The sequence below is a fragment of the Microtus pennsylvanicus genome, chromosome 11, assembly GCF_037038515.1.
Source record: "Microtus pennsylvanicus isolate mMicPen1 chromosome 11, mMicPen1.hap1, whole genome shotgun sequence".
NCBI lineage: Eukaryota > Metazoa > Chordata > Mammalia > Rodentia > Cricetidae > Microtus > Microtus pennsylvanicus.
Genome location: NC_134589.1, coordinates 1,137,936 through 1,163,515, shown reverse-complemented (window position 1 = coordinate 1,163,515; position 25,580 = coordinate 1,137,936). Strand labels below are relative to the sequence as shown.

At 50.1% G+C, this 25,580-nt stretch overlaps 1 protein-coding gene across 2 annotated transcripts in view; it reads right to left on the bottom strand.

Moving 5' to 3' along the window:
* The window catches only part of Ccdc57 (coiled-coil domain containing 57), a 99,306-nt gene that overhangs the window by 451 nt on the left and 73,275 nt on the right, over nucleotides 1-25,580 (bottom strand). The gene's annotated exons all lie outside the window — the stretch shown is intronic.

Genomic DNA, 25,580 nt, shown 5'->3' with positions numbered 1-25,580 from the left:
TTCCTCCCCCCATAATGACCTAGCCCTAGCTAGTGGCAGCAATTGTGTTGGATCCTGACTGGGGTGCAGTTTAAGAGGTCTTTGTGGGCATGGGCTCCATATATTCTTGGCAGATCCTGGGCCTGCCTCTCCCCCCAGCACACAGAAACAAAACAACAAAAACATCCTGACCTGCTGTGTCCATTTCCTAAGGGGATGGGGCAGGGGGCCCCACCTCCCGTTCATGACAGATCACCCCATGGAGAGTCCAGTCAGTTGACCCGTGTCAGGACCTGAGTAGATAGGGGGTGTTCATGAACACTTCCAACATTCGTGACAGAGCCAGGCCAGGGACCTGGGAGCTGCACTGTGCAGGTAAACACAGCATCCCTGCTGTGCCCACTTACGCCATGGTATAGCGAGCATTTTCCTGCTGCTGCCAGCACCCAGACTTAACGGGCAAGCCACATCTAGGCCTCGTAGGTGACCATCTGTATTTGACCTTTTCTGTCTTTTGAGTCTTTGACACTAAAAGTGCATTTCTTGCCAGGTGGTGGTGGCACACACCTTTAATCCCAGCACTTGGGAGGCAGAGGCAGGCATATTTCTGTGAGTTCGAGGCCAGCCTGGTCAACAAGTTCCAGGATAGGCTCCAAAACTACAGAGAAACCCTGTCTCAAAAACTCATAAAAAAAACCCCACAAAACCCCCCAGCATTTCTTTTGTGAGACATTATTTCACTTCCCTAAAGACCTGTCCTTTCTCTCTGGCGGCCTGGCCCAGCAGACAGGAAACTTCTGGTTTACTTGGAGCTGGGGCTTTTGCATTTGGGGGAGCGGGGAAGATAGGGTTTCTCTGTAGTTTTGGAGCCTGTCCTGGAACTCGCTCTCACAGACCAGGCTGGCCTCGAACTCACAGAGATCCGCCTGCTTCTGCCTCCTGAGTGCTGGGATTAAAGGCGTGTGCTGCCACCGCAAGCTGGGACTTTTGCATTTTTATACTTTTTTTCTTTTTAGGCAGGCTCTTACTGTGTAGCCCTGGTTTACCTGGAACTCACTATGTAAACTGCCTGGCCTAGAAATTGGGTATCCAGCCAGCCAGGTGGCGGTGGCTCACGCCTTTAATCCCAGTAATCAGGAGGCAGAGACAGGCAGATCTCTGTGAGTTCAAGGCTGGCCTGGTCTACAGAGTGAGTTCCAGGACAGGCCCCAAAGCTACAGAGAAACCAAGTCTTAAAAAACAAAACAAAACAAAAAAATTGGAATCCACCTGCCCCTGCCCCCCAAATGCAGAGATTAAAAGCAGGCAGCACCATGCGCTTGGCATTTTATAACAGTCTAGTGGTTTGGGGACCTAACCCCACTGCTTGCCAGCCTTGCAGGCAGGGAGGTGATAGGCACGGTTTGCTCAGCATTGATGAGTTCACCTCTCTGACCCCCATGGACCTGGCACATGCTGAATGGGTATTGAGTAGGTAAGAGTCAGTTCAGCCACACAGTGCCCAGTTTAATCCACTGTGCAGTGGGCAGGGGCTTCAGGGAAGTGACAGGCAGATGAGCCGCCCTCTACTCTGCATTCGTTTCTGCTTTGGTGTGTGTGTGTGTCTTTTTCTTGTGTCTGTCTCTTAAAATAGGGTCTTGCTTTGTAATCCAGGCTGGCTTTAAGCTCACAACAATCCTCCTGCTTCAGCTTTTTGAGGGCTGGGGTTACAGATAGGTCATACTATGTCCAATTTTCTGAGGAAACTTTTTTGTTTTGTTTTTCAAAACCAGGTTTTTCTGTGTAGCCCTGGCTGTCCTGGAACTCACTCTGTAGACCAGGCTGGCCTCAAACTCACAGAGATCTGCACGCCTGCCTCTGCCTCCTGAGTGCTGGGATTAAAGGTGTGCACCACCATCCAGCTTGAGGAAACTTTGGAACACCTAGAACCAGCAACCTCATTAGGGCCTTTTCTGTTCTAGCTCCTGATGAACCAGGCTCTGCTACCTGACTCAGGAGCCTTCTGGGAGCCTGAGCACTGCTGCTGTGTCTGGTTCTCCAAACCCAGATACACAGATGCTCCCACCCCATCTGTCTCCCAGTCACTAGCTGCCATGTCACCTGGTGAGTCTCCCAGAAGACATCATGGAGGTACAGGAATCACAGACAGGGCTTCATGCTAGAGCCTCTTGCTGCCTCTACCTTTGCAGGGTTGGCCAAGGAAGGAAGCAGCCCAGCCCAGCTAGGGGTCACAGTGGAGCTGTGCACGGCTCATGCCGGTGTCACTGAGAGCTGAGCAGACCCAGAGCTAGGAGGGTTGACTTGAACTGTTCTGCACAGGTCTGCTTAGAAGAAGAACAGAACACTCTGCTTTTCAGAGTCCTCTCTGTGGGAGGGGAGGAGGTACCTGGCCTAACTCCCAGGCTTCCGGGGCTGGGGGCCCCAGCCTGCTACTCTGTAGGGGAGGCATGACAGTAGGTAGCATGTCCAGCCTGTCTGAGGCCCTAGTGCCTGTGACCAGAGGTTGATTCCATCTGTGCTGACCAGTAACTTGCCTGTAAAACCCACTCTGCCTCTCTGGGATTCTACTTCTTTACCTGGGCAGCTAAGTAGACACCAGGGAGAAATCTGGATGGAGACTGCCAGGCAGAGTCCCCTGCTCATCAGCCTCCTGATAGATCTGTCTCTGCCTGGCACTTGCTTGCTGAAAGTTCTAGTTTGTGGCTCTTAATTGAGGGAGCGGAGTTGGAGCCTTACGAATCCGTGTGTGGGGTCACTGCAGCTCATGGCATGTCACCAGTGAACACTGGATCCTGGGGTCTGGGGGGGGGACCGCTGACCGTGTTTGGACTGGAGATGGGCTTGGCTCTGTCTGCACTGGGGCACCGAGATGTCTGACTACCAAGGGGCAGTACTTTCTGAGCCTCAGCTCTGGCCCCAGCAGCCATCTTCAAAGCTACTATCCCAGCTGCTTGGCTCCAGGATGTCATGTGACCTCCCAGCTCTATGGTTGCCCTGATGTGGCTTTCCAAAGGACAGGACTCAGTGAGGTCTCCAGAACCTGTCTTGGGGCTGAGGAGGGCTTGCCCTGGGCCCTGACTGCAGCCCAGGACTCAGTCCAAGCTGTGTTCCTGGGCCCAGTTGACAATTCCAGTTTGTCCTGAGCTTGGCTGCTCCAGCCAGCTTGACTTTAGGGGTTAACCAGCCCTCACTGCGACCTCTCCTGTCCCCATGGGACCTGTGTGCACCCCAGATCTCTTTTTTCAACATGAGCTCCTCTTTCCATCCTGCTTATCGATCAGGTCGCATTACACCCTCTGGCCCTTCGAACGCTCGGAGGCTCCCTACCACAGTTTGGCCTGCACGGGTGAATACAGCCGGCGTTCCCATTCCTGTCCCAGACCCCTGCCTCATGCCTCACCATGGGGAACCCAACGCTGCATGGCCAGCACTTGGGCTCCGTTCACAGGACTGCTGACCACCATGTCCCCTGAGCTCTGTACAGCAGAAGAGCAAGGACCTCAGCTAAAGCCACTGCCATGGAGTTCAGGAAATGGAGCCTGGGTGGTGTGGTCCCACCATCCCTCCTGAAGGTTACTTTGCCAGGCGTGGACACTGGGCCTCTCTTTCTTGCTGTTCTGCCTACAGCAAGCCATCGTATAGGGAACACCTACAGAGAGTGGCTGTGCCTACCAAGTACTTGCCTATATAACAACCTGTTCTGATTCTAATTCTGCCTCTGCAGGGGGTGGGGGACAGGACTTTCTGCCTCTGCAGGGGGTGGGGGACAGGACTGAGGACAGCAGTGACAGCTGCAGGAGGAGCTGTACTGTGAGATGGCCTGAGAACTGGCTTGGGAAGACACAATAGTGTGGGCAGAGAGCGAGAGAGAGAGAGAGAGGTGGGGAGGTGTCTGGGCATCTGTGAACCTGCTTCAGGACCCTCACGTGTGGAATTCCATGTGTGTTCAGGTGCTGTGTAGCTCAGATTTCTCTGCAGATGGCTGACTTGATGAAATGACAGGAACTTTTGCAGGGTCTATCAACTTGAGACTCCTGAGCATCTTAGGCTATGTCAGAGCAGGTCAAGGCTGGTGAGGGACTGTGAGGCCCTCGGTGATGGCTACACTGTGGGCACCTCAGGGTTGTGGCATCTCCAGGCTGCTGTGTCTTAGCTTTTCTCTGCTTTCCTGGCCCAGGACAGCTGAATGTGGCAATCTTCCCCTCATCTACCAGTGTGGCCTTATGGGGAGAGGCTGTGCTGGCCACGTTGACACAGGCTGCCCAGCTTGCTCAAGACATTATGGGCGTCTGGCCAGGTCAAAGGCCTCCTCTGAAATCATTCTCTGCAGTTCTGGCCAATGACCCTTTGGACCCCATGAGCTGATTTCTGTCCCCCCAGGAAGGAGAGGCAGAAGGATGACATGCCTGTAGCACATGCAGGGAGGGTACACTCACCCAGGCAGCAGGCCTGAGGGCCAGGGCCAGAGGCACAGGCTGTGCTCTGGGACCTGGGAATGCCTCTGCCACCCTTTCAGCCCCCAGCTTTGGCATGCCACTCTGTGAAGGATGGACGGGAGACCTACTTCCAAGACGGAACGTGGGGGGCACCTCAGGGAGAGGCCAGCTTTATCCAGCCTAATGCAAAACGTCCTGGGTCCACAGGACCAGTGGACAGGATTGCTTTGCAGTTTCCAGGACAAACGGGCTTTGCCGAGCTGGGGGAGGGGTGCTCAGGGACTGTATGAAGGTAGCCATTGTTCAGTGTTATGCTTCTCTGGTTTAGGGATGCAGGATCAGTACTACAGATTAGTGAGCCAGTGTCTACACTGAGGTGAGGGTCCTCCTGGGAGCACTGAGGCTCCCTCCACACCAGTGAGTGCTCGTGATGTTTCAAGGACAGGCAGGATAGCTACAGGGCCTGAGTCACCGTGAGGAGAGGGGAGGTTTCTGGATCCACAGGCTGGGCCCCTGCGTCAGTCTCAAAGATAGGAATTCACATCACAAGATGAATAGGTGTTCCCAGGCAGTGGCCTCTCCCTCCCTTCCTCTGTACCTTCTTAAGTCAGGCGCACACTGGCTTAGGGGCACTCGATGCTTCCACGTGTTTGGGTTTTTGTTTGTTTGTTTGTTTTGTTTGTGTGTGTTTTCTGAGACAAATTTTCTCTGTTTATGTAACAGTCCAGGCTGTCTTGGAACTCGCTTTGTAGATCAGGCTGGCCTCGAATTTACAGAGATCCACCTGCCTCTGCCTCCCTAGTGCTGGGATTAAAGGCATGTGCTGTGTGTTTTGTTTTTTCTTTCTTTCTTTCTTTTTTTTTTTTTTTTTTTTTTTTTGCTTTTTCGAGACAGGGTTTCTCTGTGGCTTTGGAGCCTGTCCTGGAACTAGCTCTGTAGACCAGGCTGGTCTCGAACTCACAGAGATCCGCCTGCCTCTGCCTCCCGAGTGCTGGGATTAAAGGCGTGCGCCACCATTGCCCGGCTTGTTTTGTTTTTTCGAGACAGGGTTTCTCTGTGTAGCCATGGCCATCCTGGATGACCAGGCTGGCCTCAGACTCACAGAGATTCATCTACCTCTGCCTCCTGAGTGCTGGGATTGGAGGCGTGCGCCACGAAACTGGCTCATGCTCTCCATGCTGGAGGCCAGAGGCCACTGTCCTCAGAGCCGGGTCAGATTCCTTGACTGTGGCTCTTGGGGAGCACAGGCCACTGGGGCCTCTGGTCACTAGGACACTGCAGGGAGGTGGCATCTGCTGGGTTCCAAATGTCTGACCCCCATCTGTCTCCACCCCACTATAGGTGGCAGCAGGGTCCATGAACTTTGCAGATTATTTATAGTTTAAGCCATAGAATGAAGTTTGCTGTCAGCCTGTTACTGGTGTTCCATTTTAGACAAAAGTCAACGGTGCCACAGTGTACACGGTGTCAAGTCTTTCAAGAACACAAGAAACAACACTCAGAAACACCAACTCCTCAATTCTCAGTGACAAGCCTGACAGGGAACGTGGCCTTCTAGATGCATCTCAGTGACAATGACTTGGACAGGGAACTTGCTATTAGGCCCTTTAGATCGATGAGTGAAATGATTTCTATCGAGAAATTTATGGACTGCCAGGGTACCCAGCTAGTTACCCGAGAGCTAGCTCCTGTTGCCTGGGCTGTGAGGAAGTCAGGAAGCAGGTAGGTGCCTGGTTGTGTGTGTGTGTGCGTGTCTGCGTGGTGTGTGTGTGTGGTGTGTGTGTGTGGTGTGTGTGGTGTGTGTGTGTGGTGTGTGTGTGTGTGGTGTGTGTGGTGTGTGTGTGTGGTGTGTGTGTGTGTGTGTGTGGTGTATGTGTGTGTGTGTGGTGTGTGTGTGTGTGGTGTATGTGTGTGTGGTGTGTGTGTGTGTAGTGTGTGTGTGTGGTGTGTGTGCGGTGTGTGTGTGGTGTGTGTGTGTGGTGTGTGTGGTGTATGTGTGTGTGTGGTGTGTGTGGTGTGTGTGTGTGGTGTGTGTGTGTGGTGTGTGTGTGTGGTGTGTGTGCGGTGTGTGTGTGTGGTGTGTGTGGTGTATGTGTGTGTGGTGTGTGTGTGTAGTGTGTGTGTGTGGTGTGTGTGCGGTGTGTGTGTGTGGTGTGTATGGTGTGTGTGTGTGTGGTGTGTGTGTGGTGTGTGTGTGTGGTGTGTATGGTATGTGTGTGTGTGGTGTGTGTGTGGTGTGTGTGTGTGGTGTATGTGTGTGTGGTGTGTGTGTGTGTAGTGTGTGTGTGTGGTGTGTGTGCGGTGTGTGTGTGTGGTGTGTATGGTGTGTGTGTGTGTGGTGTGTGTGTGGTGTGTGTGTGTGGTGTGTGTGGTGTGTGTGGTGTATGTGTGTGGTGTGTGTGTGTGGTGTGTGTGTGTGGTGTGTGTGTGGTGTGTGTGGTGTGTGTGTGTGGTGTGTGTGTGTGTGTGTGTGGTGTGTGTGTGTGGTGTGTGTGTGTGGTGTGTGTGTGTGGTGTGTGTGTGTGGTGTGTGTGCGGTGTGTGTGTGTGGTGTGTATGGTGTGTGTGTGTGTGGTGTATGTGTGTGTGGTGTATGTGTGTGTGGTGTGTGTGTGTGGTGTGTGTGTGTGTGGTGTGTGTGTGTGTGGTGTGTGTGTGGTGTGTGTGTGTGGTGTGTATGGTATGTGTGTGTGTGGTGTGTGTGTGTGTGTGTGTGTGTGGTGTGGTGTGTGTGTGTGTGTGTGTGTGTGTGGTGTGTGTGGTGTGTGTGGTGTGTGTGTGTGGTGTGTGTGGTGTGTGTGTGTGTGGTGTGTGTGTGTGTGTGTGGGTGTGTGTGTGTGGTGTGTGTGGTGTGTGGTGTGTGTGTGTGGTGTGTGTGTGTGGTGTGTGTGTGTGGTGTGTGTGTGGTGTGTGTGGTGTATGTGTGTGTGGTGTGTGTGGTGTATGTGTGTGGTGTGTGTGTGTGGTGTGTGTGTGTGGTGTGTGTGTGTGGTGTGTGTGTGTGGTGTGTGTGCGGTGTGTGTGTGTGGTGTGTATGGTGTGTGTGTGTGTGGTGTATGTGTGTGTGGTGTATGTGTGTGTGGTGTGTGTGTGTGGTGTGTGTGTGTGGTGTGTGTGTGTGGTGTGTGTGTGTGTGGTGTGTGTGTGTGTGGTGTGTGTGTGGTGTGTGTGTGTAGGGAGACAGTGGGAAGGAGATGTGCACTCCTCGCTCCTCCAGTGCTGACTCCAGGGCGCAGTTTTCAAGGGTAAGGATGAAGGGCAGCACTGTTGACCTGGGGTCAGACTCAACCCAAACTCTCCTGCATCTTCGTTTTGAATTGTAAACAGAACTTTTCAGGTACTACAGGTATATAGGTTCTTATAGGTGGAGGGAGGCCGGGCGGTGGTGGTGCATGCCCTTAATCCCAGCACTCGGGAGGCAGAGGCAGGTGGATCTCTGTGAGTTCGAGGCCAACCTGGTCTACAAGAGCTAGTTCCAGGACAGCTCCATGCCTACCGAGAAACCCTGTCTTGAAAAAGAAACCCAAAAAAACAAAACAAAGCAAAAAATGTGGAGAGAGAATTCTCATTTACGTTTTTTTTTTTTTTTGTCCTGGCTGTCCTGAAATCCACAGCTCTTGAGCTCACTGAGATCCACCTGCCTCGAGTGCTGAGATTAAAGATGAGCTCCACACCAGAACTGTCTCAGAGGCACTTCTAGAGCAGGGAGCAGTCAGGTGTGATGGTGCACACGTTTGAACCCAGCACTGGACAGGCAGAGATAGGAGGATCTCTGAGTTCCTGGCCTGCCAGAGTTACATGGTGAGACCCTGTCTTTTTGTTTTTTGTGACAGGGTTTTTCTGTATAGCCCTGGCTGTCCTGGAAGTCAGAGATCTGCCTGCTGCCGCCTCCTAACTGCTGTGAGTAAAGTCGTGGCCACCACCACCTGGCAGAGAGATCCCAGAGAAAGAAATGTCAGGAAATAGTCAAGTCTTACCTTCTCCAAATTATCTGTAAGATTAGAAAAGGACTGAGAGCTGGCCTGATGACACATACCTGTAACTCAAGAACTTGGGAGGCAGAAGTAGTAGGGTCATGAGTTCAAGCCCAGCCTGGCTTAGATAGTCTTAACTCAAAAATCCAAAAATAGCTGGGAAGTGGTGGTGTACCCCTTAAATCCCAGCACTCAGGAAGCAGAGGCAGGTGGATCTCTGTGAGTTCAAGGCTAGTCTGGTCTACAGAGCGAGTTCCAGGACTAAACTCCATAGCTATTGAGAAACCCTGTCTCGGAAAAACAAAAATTCAAAATTGGAGGACTGAGAAATGGCTCAATGGGTAAAAGTGCTAGTTGTATAAGTCTGCAACCCGAGTCCAATCCCCAGAGCCCATGTGAAGGGGGGAGCTAACTCCACCAAGTTGTCCACGTGGGTGAGGGGTATGCAAGCTCTGTGCCCCCAGACACACACATACACATACCACCACCACCACAATAATAAATACATGAACCAGTACAACTGTACATAGGTAAAAAAACAAACCAAACAACAGAAAAACAGGCATGGTGGTGCCTGCCATAATCACAGCCCTGTGGAGGTGGAGGTAGGAAGTTGCGAGTTCAAGGTCATGGCTATACAGCAAGCTCAAGACCATCTTGGGGGGTATGAGAACCTGCCTCAAAACCATAAAACATATACAGGCAAAAACAAACAAAAAAACCAAATCAATACTAAGAGCATATCACAGCAGAGTCAAGTTCACAGCGGCCTCACACCAGGTCTGCAGCGGCTTCGACCCTCACTTGAGCGTAAAGTGCTGGGCAAGGTTTAAGACCTGTCTGTGATGACATAGCTCTATAAACCAGGGCTATAAAGTACCATTTTACAGTGCTGGGGGCAGAACTCAGGCTTTGTGCATGCTGAGCACACACTCTGGCCCAGCTAGGAGAAACGCTCAGCTGATAAAGGTCCCATTGAGAAGCAGACAGCAATCATCACATTTAGAAACTTCAGCCTAATCCCCTTCGTTTAGGACACAACACAACTACTGTGGCCACCCCTGTTACCATGGTGTTCGGAGGCCCAGCCAGCTCTGCAAGAAAAGGAAAAGGAGTGTATGGATTGGAAGGAAGACATCATCATCCACTCAGGAGAAAGACTCAAAGCCAGATTGTAAAGGCCTATTCAGGGGCTGGGCAGGCGCTCCACCCACACTCCAGAACCTCTCTGCAGCAGTTGTAGGAAGAACAGGCCTGCCACCACCTTGCAATAAAATTTTCCTGGCACAGCCCCAGGTGTAGCGTCCGGGCCTGGATGGGAACACACCTCAGGGCCGGGTACCTGCTCACCAATCTAGGAAGCTAATTCTGATGCTTGCTTTATACCCTGGTTTTTAAAGTTCAAGTTCCCATTTTTTTCAAGCTGAATCTCCAGACCAGTTTTTCACTTAAGCTGTTCTGGGGGGGAGGGGGCTTAGGATCCTCCACTGGCTCTGTCCACAGGGCTCTACTAAACTCCCAGGATGCTGGGGCTCCTAGCCTGCTCGTCTGCAATAATGACCTCCCTTGGTGTCCCTAAGTGCCACAAAGGAAAACAATTAAGAAATCTCTAGTGGCTTGATGAGAATTATAAGCATCCTGTTAGGATCTGCAGTGGCCACCAAACAACGCACTCGGCAGGATAAGGCACTTCCTACACAGACTTGTCTGGATTTTGTCTGCGGTGGTGAGCCATCTCTCAGGCCCCTTAAGTCATTTTTATTAAGGAGTAATTAACATACAATAGTGGGCATCTTTCTAGAACTTCCTGGCAATTAATCTACTTTTTTTTTTTTTTTTTTTTTTTTTTTTGGTTTTTCGAGACAAGGTTTCTCCAGAGCTTTGGAGCCTGTCCTGGAACTAGCTCTTGTAGACCAGGCTGGCCTCGAACTCCCAGAGATCTGCCCGCCTCTGCCTCCCGAGTGCTGGGATTAAAGGCATGCACCACCACCGCCTGGCCCCAATTTATCTATTTTGTAAAGTACGTATTCAAACACTTCAGTAAGTTTTGTTTTCCTTTTTCTTGAGCCAGAGTTTCATGTGTCCCAGGGTGGCCTCACACTTGTGATTCTGAATTTCTGATCCTCCTGCCTCTCTCTCCTGAGTGCTGGGATTATAGGTGTGTACCATCACTCTCCCTTTACCTAGTACTGGGGATTGATTTTTTTTTTTTTTTGGTTTTTCGAGACAGGGTTTCTCTGTGGTTTTGGAGCCTCTCCTGGAACTAGCTCTTGTAGAGACCAGGCTGGTCTTGAATTCAGAGATCCTTCTGCCTCTGCCTCCCGAGTGCTGGGATTAAAGGTGTGCACCACCACCGCCCGGCTGTTTTTGTTTTTTGTTTGTTTGTTTGTTTGGAGTACTGGGCATTGAATCCAGGACTTTGTGTATGCTAGGGCAAGCACTCTACCAACTGAGCTATTTATCCAAATCCCTTTTTATCAATTCAGATGTTCCAGATATGAGTCTAATATGTTTTTGTTTGTTTACCTGTTTTGAGACAGGCTCTCACTGAGTAGCCAAAGCTGGCTTCCAATTTGTGATTCTTCTGCCTCAGCCTCTTGAGTGCTGGGAGTACAATGTACGCTGCCAGGCCTGGTGACTTTATTTGCAGTGTTGGGGATTAAACTGGGGCCTTCCAGGGCAGATGTAATGGCTCAATGGCTAAAAGTACTTGTTGCTCTCGCAGAAGATTGGATTCACTTCCAAGCACCCATTTGGTAATTCAAAACCCTAACTCCAGTTCAGGGGAATCCAATGCCTTCTGTCTCCCGAAGGCACCAGGCACACGTATGATGCATTCACATGCAGGTAAAACACTCTCACATAGAAATAAATCTAAAAATAAAAAATTAACTGGGGCCTTCGACAGCAGATGAGTGTGCTGTCCCTGAGCACACACACACACACACACACACACACACACACACACACACACCCCGCCGGCCTTTTTAGTCTGTTTTTGTTTTAGAGACCGGGTCTCCCTAGTAGTAGCTCTGGCTGGTCTAGAACTCCCTATGCACACAAGCTGGCCTCAGACTCACAGATCTCCCTGTCTTGCTTCCCAGGTGATGGAGTTAGAGGTGTGTGCTACCATGCCTGGCATTCTCCTTTGTTCTTGATGTGTTCCTGGGAGTGGACCATGTGATGCTGGAATAGCAGTGCTTCCCGCCGGGCGTGGTGACTCTGGGGAAGCAGAGGCAGGTACAAGTCCCCCTCTCGTCCCCTCTCTTGCTTGTTATGTGGTACGTTTGCCAGTGTAGGTAGGTGGAGGGATATGGGGATCAGGCTACCACCAAAAGGTGGCAGTTACAGGTTCTTCCTAGGGGCCTTCTCAACTTGCTGAATTGTTTGGTTTTGAGAGAGTGTCTCTGTTGCCCCAGCCAGCCTAGAACTAAAGTCTCTCCCACTGTCTCAGCCTCCTCGATGCCAAAATTACAGGGCTGAGAAATCAGACCCTGGTTGAATTTATTGTTTTTTAATTAATTAAAATTTAAACATTTAAAAAAATCTTCATGTGTATTTGCATGAGTTTATGTGCATCACACGCACGCGGAGGTCAGAGGGTTCTGCATCCTGGCACTAGAGTGGAATTACAGGCAGCTGTGAGCTGTCGTGTGGGGGCTGGGAACCCAGTCTCAGGCCTGTGTAAGAACAGTCAGTGCTCTTAACCACCGAGCCATCTCTCCAGCCAGCTGTGTTTCAGTGATCAGATTATCACCATCATATTATCACTATTGTTGTGCGGGCATTTGTATACATGTGTGTGACTCCAAGTGCACACATGTTCTCTCTCTCTCTCTCTCTCTCTCTCTCTCTCTCTCTCTCTCTCTCTCTCTCCGTTTGTTTTGGTTTTTGAGACAGGATTTCTGTGAGGCCTGGCTGTACCTGCCTCTGCCTCCAGAGTGTTGGAATTAAAGCCTTACCACCACTCCTGAGACGTTCTTACCATCGCGGGCTTGGGCCATCAGGCTAGTGGGGCAGGCACTTGTTTTACTTGCTGCCCCAACTTGAAGTTTTGAATGGCTGTTGTTTTCAGACCACGGCTCACAGGGATTACATGTGCCACAACGCCCCATTGATTTTTTTTTTTTTTTTTTGTTTCAGACAAAATCTCACCATGAACTCTGCCTGTCATGGAACTTACTCTGTAGACCAGGCTGGCCTCAAACTCACAGAGATCTACCTGCCTCTGTCTCCTGAATGCTGGATTTTTTTCCTTTTTGGGTGGTGGTTCAAAACAGGGCTTCACTGTGTAGCCCTGGCTGTCCTGGAACTCGCTATATAGACCAGGCTGGTCTCAAATTCAAAGAGTCACCCGTCTCTGCCTCCCAAATGCTAGAAAGGACGCATTACAATTGACTGCACATTTAAAAAAAAAATCATGAACATTTGTGACTTTTTTTTTTTTTACATCTAAGCTTTCAGGAAAATGTTTACGACAAGGCTAGTGTGGTGGTTCACACACTTAATGCCAGCACCAGAGTCAGAGGCAGGGAGATCTCTGTGAGTTTCAGGTAAGCTGAGTCTACACAGTGAGGTTCAGGACAGCCAGGGCAAACCACGTCTCAAAAAAGAAAGGAAGGAAGAAAGGAAGGAAGGACGGAAGGGAGGGAGGACGAACAAATGAGAGGCTGGGTTTGGTGGCTTACACTGTAATTTCAGCACCTGAGAGGCGGAGATACAGGAGGATTACAAGTCAAAATCAAATTAAAAGAGAGAGGCAATGTGGTTGGGCAGGGGTGAGCGTTGAGTTGGAAAGATCCTCACCTTCCATCTGATTCCCTCAGTACTGGGCACAGGGTCACTGTAATTCAAACCTCCAACACATCCGGCTGTGGGTGACATCACAACTCCTGGTCAGCCCCCTACGGCTTCCACCTCAACTACTTCCCTGCCCATGGGCCTGGGAGGAAAGCCCATGCAGGTTCATGGACCTTACCTGTTTTCTTTGATGGCGGTGTCTGAATATCACCTCCATCGGGAAGGTAGCTGAGACCTGGATTCTCTTTACAGATTCTTCATGCGTTTTACAAAAGTCTTGTTTCCGTGTATTCATGAATACAGTCAATTCGATTGAGAAAATTCTGCCTTTGGCCTCTTGGTCAGCTTTACAAGCAAAATGCGTGTAGGCTCCGGTGCAAACACTGGAGTCAGCATGGCTGCGGTACCCAAACTCAGCCACACGTCTTGTGGCATCATGGCATTGTGAGTGCTTTGGTCTTTGTCCCTATTTCCTGGTGCATAATTGCTAACATCATAATGGAGTCATGCCTTAGTATCCACAGGGGCTCAGCTCTAGGCCAACTCCCTCCCCCACACTAATATATGCCCTAGTCCCCATACAGAATGTCCATGTGTTTGCCTGGAAGTCTTGAATAAGCCCACTGACTCTAAATCAGCTCTCTTGAGTTCATATAATCTCTTTCTTTTCTGAGACAGGGTTTCTCTATGTAACCCTGACTGTCCTGGATGGAACTCGCTCTGTAGACCAGGCTGACCTCAGACTCAGAGATCAGCCTGCCTCTGCCTCCTGTGTGCTGGGATTAAAGGTGTGCGCCACCACCATCGGCTCCATAATTTCTCATACAATATAATGTTCTCCCAATAAATACCTGCTGTACTGTATTACTGGAGATGATAGAAAAAGGTATGTACATGTTTAATAAAATTCAGCTTTAAAAAGCAACTTTTGCTTTATGGTGGTGGTGCAGGCCTTTAATCCCAGCACTTGGGAGGCAGAGGCAGGAGGATCCCTGTGAGTTCCAGGCCAGCCTGGTCTACAGAGAGAGTTCTAGGACAGCCAGGGCAGCATGGAGAAATCCTGTCTCTAAAAAACGAAAAAATAAAGAAAAAAGAGAGAAAGAAAGTATTAAGGTGTGGTGTATGGTCCCCGGAGATAAAGCTTGGGAAGTTGTTGTAGCTCAGCATGGTGGCTCACACCTGTTTTTGCTTCAGCACTTTGGAGGCCAAGACAGGAAGACTACTGCCTAAATTGGAATTACGGGCCTTAGCTAAAAAGGTTATTTCAGTTACTTTCCTTGCTGGGGATGTAGCTCAGTGGTCGTACCTGCCTATAGTGTACATGATCCTGGGCTCAATCCGCTCAGCACTGCAGAATTAACTGACTAGATAAAATGACTTTCTTTGTAAGGTTGACCTTGGCAGCTAGAATGGTGGGAAAGTAGCTGATTACATAGCACTGGCTTGCTTCAGGAAGGCTGTTTGGAGGAAGGATTAGGGCTGAAAGTGGCCTGTTTGGGAATTATTTGGGAAATAGGTCTGGGAGGCGAGGTAAACATCTTGGCTTTACGTTGGACAGGGACCGTGGCCTCAGCAATTCCATGTTGACATTTAGCTTGGTCTGCAGGACCCATGGCGAACCCCAGAAGTGCCCTGTTATTTCTGCACACCTGCTTTGCCACTGGGTCCCGAATCACCACCAGTTGGGGCAAGGAGCCGTTTCCTCCGTCTTGGGCTATCGCTTCTGGGCTCCTTTTTTCCCTCCAGAGATTTTATTTTTATGTGTGTTTTGTCTGCACGTATGTAGACACACCAGGTGTGCTGTGCTCTATTTTTGGAAGCACACCCAGGACTGCTGTGCCCTGCCTGCCTCACAGACAATTTCATCTGGAACACTCCTTGTTGAGATGTCTACTTTACCTTAATCCTTCCACAGAAAAATTAGCCTAAAGCAGCTGTGTTAGCCGGTCAGTTATTTTTCCATTGCAGGATTCTTGGTTTTCTTTTTTGTTTGTTTTTGGAGACAGGGTTTCTCTACGGAACAGTTTTGGCTTTGTAGACCAGGCAGACCTTGAACTCGCTGAGATCTGCCTGCTTCTGCCTCCCAAGTGCTGTGATTATAGGCGTAGACCACCACCATAAAGCAAAAGTTGCTTTTTAAAGATGAATTTGTATTAAACATGCCACCACCACCCAACCTGATTCTCGGCTTTCTTAATCTGTCTTTAGTTTTTTTTTTTTTTAAAGAGAGGTGTGTGTATATATGTGTGTGTGTGTGTGTGTGTGTGTGTGTGTGTGTGTAGGGGTCTCAGTGGTGTGGTGACCTACTTCTGTGATCTCAGCAGACAGGAGGGAGAGTTCAAGGTCACCCTGGGCTGTTTTAGACCCAGTCTTAGAAAAAAAACTGGGTGTGGTGGCGCACACCTTTAGCCCTAGAGCATTTGAGACGTAGAGGCAGGTGGATGTCTGTGAGTTCAAGGCCAGTCTGGTCTACAAAGCCAGTTCCAGAACAGGCTTGATGGGGCTGGAGAGAGGACTCAGTGGTTGAGAGCACTGGATTCTCTTCCAGAAGACTCAAGCTCTATCCTCAGCTCACAACTGTCTCTGACTGTAGTCCAGAGTGTATATGCTCTTTTCTGGCCTCAGACATACATGTAGGCAGAACATCCATGTGTACAAAATATACGTGCTTCCTGTGCTGGTCAGCAACTTCTTGGTTCATTTGACCCACCTGCCTTGTTCTCAGGAGTAGCTGTGACTACACAGGTGTGTGTCACCGCCATGATGTGTAGACTCCTGAGAACTGGACATAACTGAATCTGGGCTCTTTACTCCCAGTTAGTTAACAGAGTGTTGTTTTTTTTTGTTTGTTTGTTTGTTTTTTTTTGAGACAGGGTTTCTCTGTGGCTTTGGAGCCTGTCCAGGAACTAGCTCTGTAGACCAGGCTGGTCTCGAATTCACAGAGATCCGCCTGCCTCTGCCTCCCAAGTGCTGGGATTAAAGGCATGCGCCACCATCGCCTGGCAACAGAGTGTTTTGATCATGACATTAGATATACTTTATTGCGTGAGGTTGGAGATTATTCTCTTACACATGCCAGGCAAGACTTTTTTTTGCTTGTTTTTCTTTTCTTTCTTTCTTTTTTTTTCTGTGTAGCCTTAGCCATTCTGGAACTCTTACCTTGGCTTCCCACATACTAGGATGACACACGTGTGTCTCCGTGCTTACTTATGCGGTGTTGGCATGGATGGAACCAGGGACTCTAGGTAAGCACTCCTATCAAGTGAATGTCCTCAGCCCCCTGATGTTCTAACACTGAGCTACATTCAGGCCACAGTGGCTTCTGTCTGTCTGTCTGTCTGTCTGTCTGTCTGTCTGTCTATCTATCTATCTATCTATCTATCTATCTATATCTATATAATTTGATTTTTTTCCTTCAGAGGCTCTAGCTGTCGTGGAACACATTCTTTTCTTTTTTTCTTTTTCTTTTTTTTTTTTTTTTGAGACAGGGCTTTTTTGTCCTGGAACTTGCTCTGCAGACCAGGCTGGCCTTGAACTCACAGAGGTCCGCCTGCCTCTGCCTGTGGGGTTAAAGGACTGCACCACCTCACCTAGCTGGGCATTTTTTTGCATCACTGAACTTCCCTTCTGTTTCTCAGAGAAGCCTGGGCTGCCATCTAGGCACCTGAAGAACTCCTGCAGCGGCTCCTGCCGTGCCACATTCCCTGGGAATGTCCCTTGCGTTGTCTGGAGCCTGAGCACCCCACCCTGGCAGAGTTCTGGAGACTTCTTTTTATTAGCATTTTTTCTTCTTCCTCCCCTTAACTCTTCTTTAGGTCTCTCTCCCTGCTTCTTGAGGTCTCAGCTATATACCCTATGCTGACTTAAAATGTTTTTTGGGGGGGTCGTTGGGACAGAGTCCCACATGTGGTCCTGGCTGACCTCGATCCTGTGGCGTCCTCTTGCACTCTGGACAAACAGAGCCCTGGGCAGGCCCGACAGGGCTCCACCACCCAGGGAGCCTTCAGCCCCCAGCCTCACGTGTGGATGTGTTGTAGGGTATTGAGGGCTCTTGTCTGCATAGTTCCTCTCTTTCTTTAGACTTGGCCTCAACCGCCACCCTTCCCTGCCTCTCCAAGTTCCGTTCTCCATCTCCTCAGCCTGTACCGCCTGCTCACCACTGTTCCTTGCAGCCCAAAGTGGCCTCCATTCAGATGACCTGGTGACCTGGAATTGGCCTCTGCCCCTCTACCCAGGGTGCTGGCAGTGATGCCCATCCTCCTATCTGCACACAGCTGCTTGGTATCTCGGCGAATCTGGTTCTTATCACCACAGCTTGCTAAGCAGGAGTGAGTGCCAGACATTCTATGGCCCTAGAATAAATACCACTAAAAAGCAAGCCGATGTGATTATTTCTAAACGTATTTGCTTTGTTTCAGAAGTGACTTCAACATGTTGCTTTCCTGAGTGGCTATCATCATTTCCTCATAACCATTTCAAAAAAACCAACAGATCTCTGAGGCACTGAGCCTCAGCATTGTGGAGTCTCCTTCGCCCTGAAGGAATTCAGCGCAGGCAGCAAACAGGCTGCTCGTTCGCTTCAGGATCTGCACGGTTTGCTTGATTCATTTTTTCTAAAGCATTTCCCCCCCCCTTTTTTTTTTTTATAAAAAAATACTTTTATTGTATGTGAGATTGTGTTGGAACCCCTGCAACTGGAGTCCTGACAACTGTAAGCCGCTATGTGGGTGTCTGGACTCAAACTCGGGTCCTCTGGAAGAACAGCCAGTACTCGTAACTACGGAGCCACCTCTCCGGCGCTTGCACTGGTTCTGCAGAGGCAGATCCGAGACGCGGTGGGGTATGCACAGGCCTCAGAGAAGTGTCACTGGCAGAAGGCTCCCATCCAGGAGCAGGGACCAGGCTACAGGCAGAGATGCCAAGAAACAGGGAGGAGCCTTGGTCTCTTGGCTGTGGAGCAAGGCCTCTGTGAGGGTGGGCCGGGGGACATGACCCACGTCTGCACAGGGCTCTCTGCCCTCCCAGAGCTGTTCCCAGGCTCTTCTTGGTCTGTATAGCTCATCCTGGCTACCAGGCCGTATGTCCACCTTCCCTGGGTTACTGAGACCTAGGGGACTCTGTCCATTCTCCTGTGTGAGGAGCAGGCGGGAAAGGAACGCGGTGTTCTGGATTGGCTTACACAGTCATGCGCTGTTCTTGGAGGCCCCGTCCCCAGCTCTTCACTTGGGTTTCCTTATCACAAATATGCATCACACCAGTGCATTACCGTCTCCCACGAGGACGTCTTGGCTGCTCTCCTGAGCTCTCCTGTGTTTCACAAGAGACACCAAGCGCCTGTGGAGGCCAGACAGTGGCAGGTCTGGTAACAGGGACTCCAGGTTAAGAAGCGTCAGAGGAGGGCAGGTTGGGGCTAAGACTAACAGATCAGGAAAGCATCATCCTGACAGCCACACCAGCATCCTGAGGCTAGCCTGTTTGCCTGATAGGGTTAGAGCAGAGACTGCCCCGTCTTCGCTTTCCTTTAGGCCTTTTCATTACTTTCCTCCCTGCTTCCTCTTTCTTTTCTCTCCTGTCTCCCCTCCTTCCCTTCCTTCAACAACTTTTATCTTTCGTGTGTGTGTGTGTTGCCCACCTGTATAACATATGTACCACGTGCATGCCTGGTGCCCATGGAGGTCAGAAGAAGGTGTCAGAGTGTTGGAGTTTCTGGAACTGGAGTTATGGATGGTTGTGAGCCATCATATGGGAGCTGGAATTGACCTCAAGTCCTCTGCAAAGCAACAAGTGCCTTTAACCACTGACCCATCTCTCCAGTGCCTGCCTCTGCCTCCCAAAGTGCTGGGATCAAAGGCGTGGGCCACTGTGCCTGGCTATAGCCACTACTCTTAACCGCTGAGTCATCTTGCCAGTGCTCCAGGCAGGCCGGTTTCCATTGACAGTGAGAAGGAGGCCAGCCTGGCTGCAGGAGTGTGCTGCTTCCCAAAAACTTCTGGGATTAGCCTGTAAATGGTTTAACTCATGAAGTGCTAATGTTCAAACATGAACATTTTAATTTAATTAAGTTTTTAAGTTTAAAAAAAAAAGATTTATTTGTATAGATATTCTTCCCTGCATGTTAAGTGTGTGCACTGGATGTACGTCCGGTCAGAAAAGGGTGTCGGATGCCCTGGAACTGAAGTTAGAGACGGTTGTGAGCAGTGGCGTGAGTGTTGGGTTGGGAATCAAATCCAGGTCTTTGGTAAAAGAAACAGGGTTGGGTTTTTTTTTTTTTTTTTTCTAAGCTATCTCTCCAGCCCTCCCCCCCACCCCCACTTCTTTGGCTTTGTGGTGGCTGCACAATTGTCTTAGCAAGCATATGAAGGTTGGAGGTCAATCTGTGGTAGTTCTTTTCTTACCAAGTCCCAGGGACCAGATTCTAGTTGTTAGGTTTGGCAGCAAGCACCTTCATCCACTAAGTCATCTTGTCAACGTGTTACATTATTTTATTTAGTTAGGGTTTTGTTTTGTTTTCCGAGACAGGGTTTCTCTGTGTAGCCCTGGCTGCCCTAAAACTTGCTCTGCAGACCAGGCTGGTTTCAAACTCAGAGAGATCCACCTGCCTCTGCCTCTTGAGTGCTGGATTACAGTATCTTAATTTTTATTGTATTTTATTGATGTTTTGCCTGTACGTCTGTGTGAGGGTGCTGGATTCTGGAGTTACAGACAGTGGTGAGCTGCCATGTGGGTGCTGGGAATTGAACTTGGGTCCCCTGGAAGAACAGTCAGTGCTCTTAACGGCTGAGCCATCTTTCCAGCCTCAATATCTTAATTTTCTTTTGAGACAGGACCTCTCTGTTATGTAGCTCTGGCTGTTCTGGAACTCCATGTGTAAACCCGACTGGCTCCAAACTACAGAGAGCTTAGCTACCCCCCTCAGCCTCCCAAGTGCTTGGTAAAGGTGTGTGCCTAATTAGGAACTAAGGGTTCCTAATGTTTGAGACGAGGTCTCTCACTGAGTCTGGAGCATCCTGTTTCAGCTAGACTGACTTGCTTATGCCCAAGATCTGCCATGACAGGTACATGTTGCCCATCCCCACCCCCGGCTTATTTGGGTACTGGATCTGAACTCAGGTCCTCACGTTTGATCTGCAAGCACGTTCACCCACAAAGGTATCTCCTCAGGTCCCAGAAATAACTGTTTTACAACTGGCACACACCTCTAATCCCAGCACTCCAGAGGCAGGTAGGTAGATCTTTGAGTTCAAGGCCAGCATGGTCTACTGAGCAGAGTGAGTTCCAGGAAGGCCAGGGCTTACACAGAGAAGAAAAACAAACAAAAGAACTGTTTTGTTTTTGTTCTCAAGGTGAACATTTTAAAGAAATGTCTAGTTTCTCTGGAAACAGAAGCTTATTGGGTCCACAGAGCCAGGGAGGAGCCACTGTGGGTGTGCCCAGGCCCAGCCCAGTGCCCTCTTCCTGACTGCTCCCCTCTCCCCCGCTCTCCTTCCCTGCTGGAAACACTCAGGCCTGGAGTGCTCTCCTGGTGAGGCCTGAGGTGGAGGGTCTGGGACAGGGCAGCTCTACAACAGGCCAGACAAGGAGCAGTTGTTGAGTTCTTTTTGTTTTTTCCTCCTGGATCTCTAAGAGAAGCTTGGTGAAAGAGTGGCCACTGTTACTGTTAGCGTCTGCACAGACGCTGAGCTGTGTAAGTAGGATTTAAGAAATGGCTTTGAACTACAGGGTATTTTATCTTAATAATTCAAATGACAAACCATTTTTTTTCTTTTGCTTTTAGACTCAAGAATGTAGCCCAGGCTAGTTTTGAATTCACTGCGTAGCCCAGGCTGGCCTTGAATTCATGATGATCCTCTTCCCTCAGCCTACCAAGGGCGAGAATTATAGGCCTGTTCCATGAGAATGAGCTAAAAAAAATCACAACATTTTAAAGAAATAAACCAAGCCTCCCATTGCGCTGCATGATGTCCAGCCATTAGCTTGATGAGAGGAGCAGACCAACTGCAGGAGCCCGCGCTGACGGGGAGGGGCTGGGCTAGGCCCAACTAGTACCCACATTCCTCGGCGCTTCCACGCCCATGACCCTCTGGCCTTGGGACAACCTTAGCCCTCCTGCTACACCACCCTTCGCGCCCAGTTCTGGTTGGGTCTGTGTTTTCTGGAGCTTGGGAGATCTGCCTGCAGTCAGAAGCATTGGGCAGCTATCCGGTGACTGTGATCTGGCCTCAGTTTTCACTTGAAAATGGGGACATGGTATCTGCACACCCTGCACACCTCAAACCAAGAACTTGCCTGGTACTGAGGGTCAGGCCACTCCCTCCTGGGACCCCCTCAATCCCTGGCTCCTGCAGGTACAAACCTTTGGCCCTGCCTCTTGCCTTCCAACGCCTGTCCCTTTCCTATTAGAAGGTTCCTGTCTAGAGCACCTGTCTACCTTCCCAATTGCCCTCTGTGGCACAAATCCACATTAAACCCAACCATGAAGCTTCATCACTGCTGGGAGGGGCGGTGCCCACCTTTAATCTCAACACTCTGGAGGCAGAGGTAGGTTGATTTTTTAGTAAATTCAAGGCCAGCCTGGACTATCTTGTACGTGGTTCTGGGTCAGTCAGTGCTATGAAGTCATACCCTATCTTAAAAGCAAGCAAACAAAAAACTAAACCAGCAACAAACTGAACAACAACAAAACAAGTGATTGCTAATTAAGGAGCTGGAAGCAGGAGGACCAGAAGTTCAAAAGTCATTTTACGCTACACAGAGTTTGAAGCAAGCCTGAACTACAGGAAACTCTGTTTTAAAAACAAAACAAACTGCCAGGCGGTGGTGACGCACGCTGTGATCCCAGCACTCGGGAGGCAGAGGCAGGCGGATTTCTGTGAGTTTGAGGCCAGCTCAGACTAAGGAGTGAGTTCCAAGATAGGCTCCAAAGCTACAGAGAAACTCTGTCTCGAACCCCACCCCCAAAAACTGTAGACTAAAACCAAAAATGAAGTATCAATTTTCATTTATCGGACTGAGAAAAAGACATGGGACAAAGTCCAGGGTGCTGGATGGAGAGAGAGTGGCTTTCCACCCTGCAGGCAACTGTAGGCACAGGGCCAGGTTTTTTCAGAACAATTTGGTAACATTTCAAACCACTCACACCTTTGACCCAGCTATTTCCCGTCTAGATAATTGTCCAACCGTGGGCTCCCACGAGCACAAGGACACACACCACACCACCGCATCTAGTGCGGAAGACGACGTAGGGGGGACCTTGAGACAAAGGAGCTTCGCAGTGCTGTGGACCACTGAAAAGATCTGCTAGCCTGTATACTGTGAAAAGACCTTCAGAGACAATAAAGAAGCAGGCTGCCTAGGGCTACGTGCTGTAGGAAGGAAAAGGGCAAAGGCGTGTGTTTAAGGATGGTGCACCTGGCCCTGGCAGCTGGGTAGGTGGAAGGGAACTAGGCAGTGGGCGATTGGAGCCAGGCAGAGGAGGCTGGTGCTCCAGCTGAGCCTGCACAGGCTGTTTTTCGACTCAGGGAGGTGGAAGGCACAAGACAGTTGTCACTGGAGCCCCTCTCTTCTGGGGATGCAGTCTGTCCTTGGACATGTCTGCCACTTGCATACCTGGGTCAGACACCAGGGAGGCTGGACTGTACTAATTCTTGGGGAAAACATTTGGAGGCACCACTAGCTGCTCTTCAGTAAGGCAGACTGCCTCAGATCTGAGCTTTGGGAATAGGTCCTCTGGATGGGGGAGGTTTTTCTGAAGCCTCTGGCTGGGACCTGTGATCTTCAGAAGTATCTGGCCAGGTGAACAGATGGAGCAGCTGTTTTGGCCTTTGTTGGGATGCATAAGGAACCCTCCCAGTTTGATCTTTATGCTTATGTTTGGTGTTGCCGATAACCCAGGCAAGTGTCTGCCAATGGGCTAGTCTGCTCTGAAAGAGTCCCACAGTGTTGCCGGGGCTGAAGTAGATATCCCCATCTCAGAACTGTGAACAAGTTCTGTTCTGGTTTTTCCTTGTTGTGTTAGTGTCTTCTACTCCCAGTGGGTGCGTGCGTGCGTGAGTGCGTGCGTATGTGTGTGTGTGTGTGTGTGTGTGTGTGTGTGTGTGTGTGCGCCTTGCGCAGGGGAGGGGAGCCTCTGTCGCTGCTATGCCGTAACCTTGCATCATCTGTCTTAATGCTTAATGTGTGGAAGGCTGCAGCAGGCTGACTCCTTCCCCAGGCATTTCCTTGCAGTGGAACTTGAAAATCCACTTGTTTGGCTTCGAGAGAAAGTCTGTCCATATTTCAGTTAGGATTACACCAAAGGTTTCTTCACTATGGGGAACACCGCTGCCCTGATCATATTTAATACTTTCATCTAGGAAGAACATGTACTTTTAAAGCCTTACTTTTCTTTTCTGTTTTCCTTCCTTGAACAGGGTCTTGCTATGCACTCAGTCTGTCTTGAAACCTTTTTTTCTCCTGCTCCAGGCTACTGGAGTTGTAGGCGGCACCACCAAGAGGGGCAAGCCTTCGCTGGCGGGAGGTGTGCTGGGGATGCGTGGAGAACTTCCTGCGTCAGCCATCAGTCTTCCTTCCTGAAACTCTCTCTACCCTCCTGCCCTGCACCAGGCTGCAGCCCCCCTCCTCCCCCATCAACTCTTTATCCTGCATACTGGCTGCTTGGTATTAGGAGTCCAGCATCCAGTGCAAAGCCTCAGGTGTCCCCACCCTTGGGGACATTGCTGAAGAGATAGAAGGGACTCAATATAAATATGAGGAAGAGAACAAGGCCTGGGGTGGGGCAGTGCTAGGGTGGGCGTGAGGGACTCCAGCAGTGGGAAAGCCGACTTGTGTCTGCTGTGGGCGCTGGGCTCATGGGCTAAGCAGTAGCACAGGGAGCAGGAGAACGGGATCCAGTCATTGGGCCAGCACTGCTCAGACAGCCTTGAGGCTTCTGCAAGAGTGAAGGTGAGAGAGGAAACCTAGCTTGCGGGTGGGTAGGTGTGTGTGTGGGATAGAAGTCAGGGTGTGTGGGGGGATAGAAGTCAGGGTATGTGGGGGGGATAGAAGTCAGGGTATGTGGAGGGGATAGAAGTCAGGGTATGTGGGGGGGATAGAAGTCAGGGTATGTGGGGGGGATAGAAGTCAGGGTATGTGGGGGGGATAGAAGTCAGGGTATGTGGAGGGGATAGAAGCCTGCACAGGCTTCTGCTTCACCCCTCCCTGAGCTGCGGCCTCCTGACTGCTCTTCCGAGTTGTCCATACCACTCTCTGCTGAAGCCACTCAGCCAGAAGACTAAAGTCCTCATCCCACTGAGACCCCCCTTCAAGCCAGCAGTGATGTACACCAGGCAAAACTCAGGGGTTGTGGGCATAATGGCTCGTGTTTATAATCCTAGCACCGAGGGGCAGAGGCAGGAAGACTGGGGCAAGTTTCAGGCTAACCAGGGCTACAGGGTCACTTCTCACTTCTCTATGTGATCCTTGATGCACCTGTGGGGCTGACCACTTCCTCACTCTTTACAGCAACCAAGGTGTGGTTCCCGTAATTCTTGTAATCCTAGCACCTGGGATATCACTGGAAATTCAGGGCCAGACAGAAACACCAGTGAGACACAGTCTCAAAAACACAAAACAAAATAAAACAAACAACAAAAACATTAAGCGCACGTAATATACATAGTTGAAAGGACAATAAAAACAAGATAATTTAAGTAATCTAGTTTAAGGAACAGGGTTACTGCCACTTGCTTCTGTAAGTTTTGCACACACCAGCCGTGTCTGCTGCCTGTCAGGACTCTGTGTGGCTCTTCTGCTTTTGTGCTGAGATGCACAGATGAGGAGGGACAGATGTGTGGTTGCCAAACCACACACATTTGTATTTGGGTAACTATGAGCTTATTTCAGGTGAGAGGCAGCTGGTGGTGACGTTGCTCAGGCTTTGTCATTCTGTCACTGAGCGCACTCCCACCCTTCCCCAGGGCAGCGGGCCTGTCTGTGCGGCCTCTCAGCTCCCCGTGGTGAGAAGTCTGGTTACTCTGTCCACTGCTACCTCATTCAAAAGGACGCCCTGGTGCTGGAGAGATGGCTCAGCAGGTAAGTGCTTTTCAAGAGGACCTGGGTTCAGTTCCCAGCACCCACTTTGGGCATCTTATAACCTTCTTGTAGCTTCAGTTCCAAGGGGATCCAATGCCTCTGGCCTCCTGGGTACCTGCACTCACCCAGACCCATACCCACCTCCTTTGGTGCTGGTAGCATTATAACTTTCTGGGTGTGGGTTTCAATATTCTGTGTGTGATTTGCTAGGCTTCCTGAGAGCCCTTTCTTCCTTGGTCCTTCTTTCTTGGATCTATTTTCTTGTTTTGTTTCTTGAATGGAGTCTCACTGTGTAGCCTTGGCTGTTCTGGAACTTCCTTTGT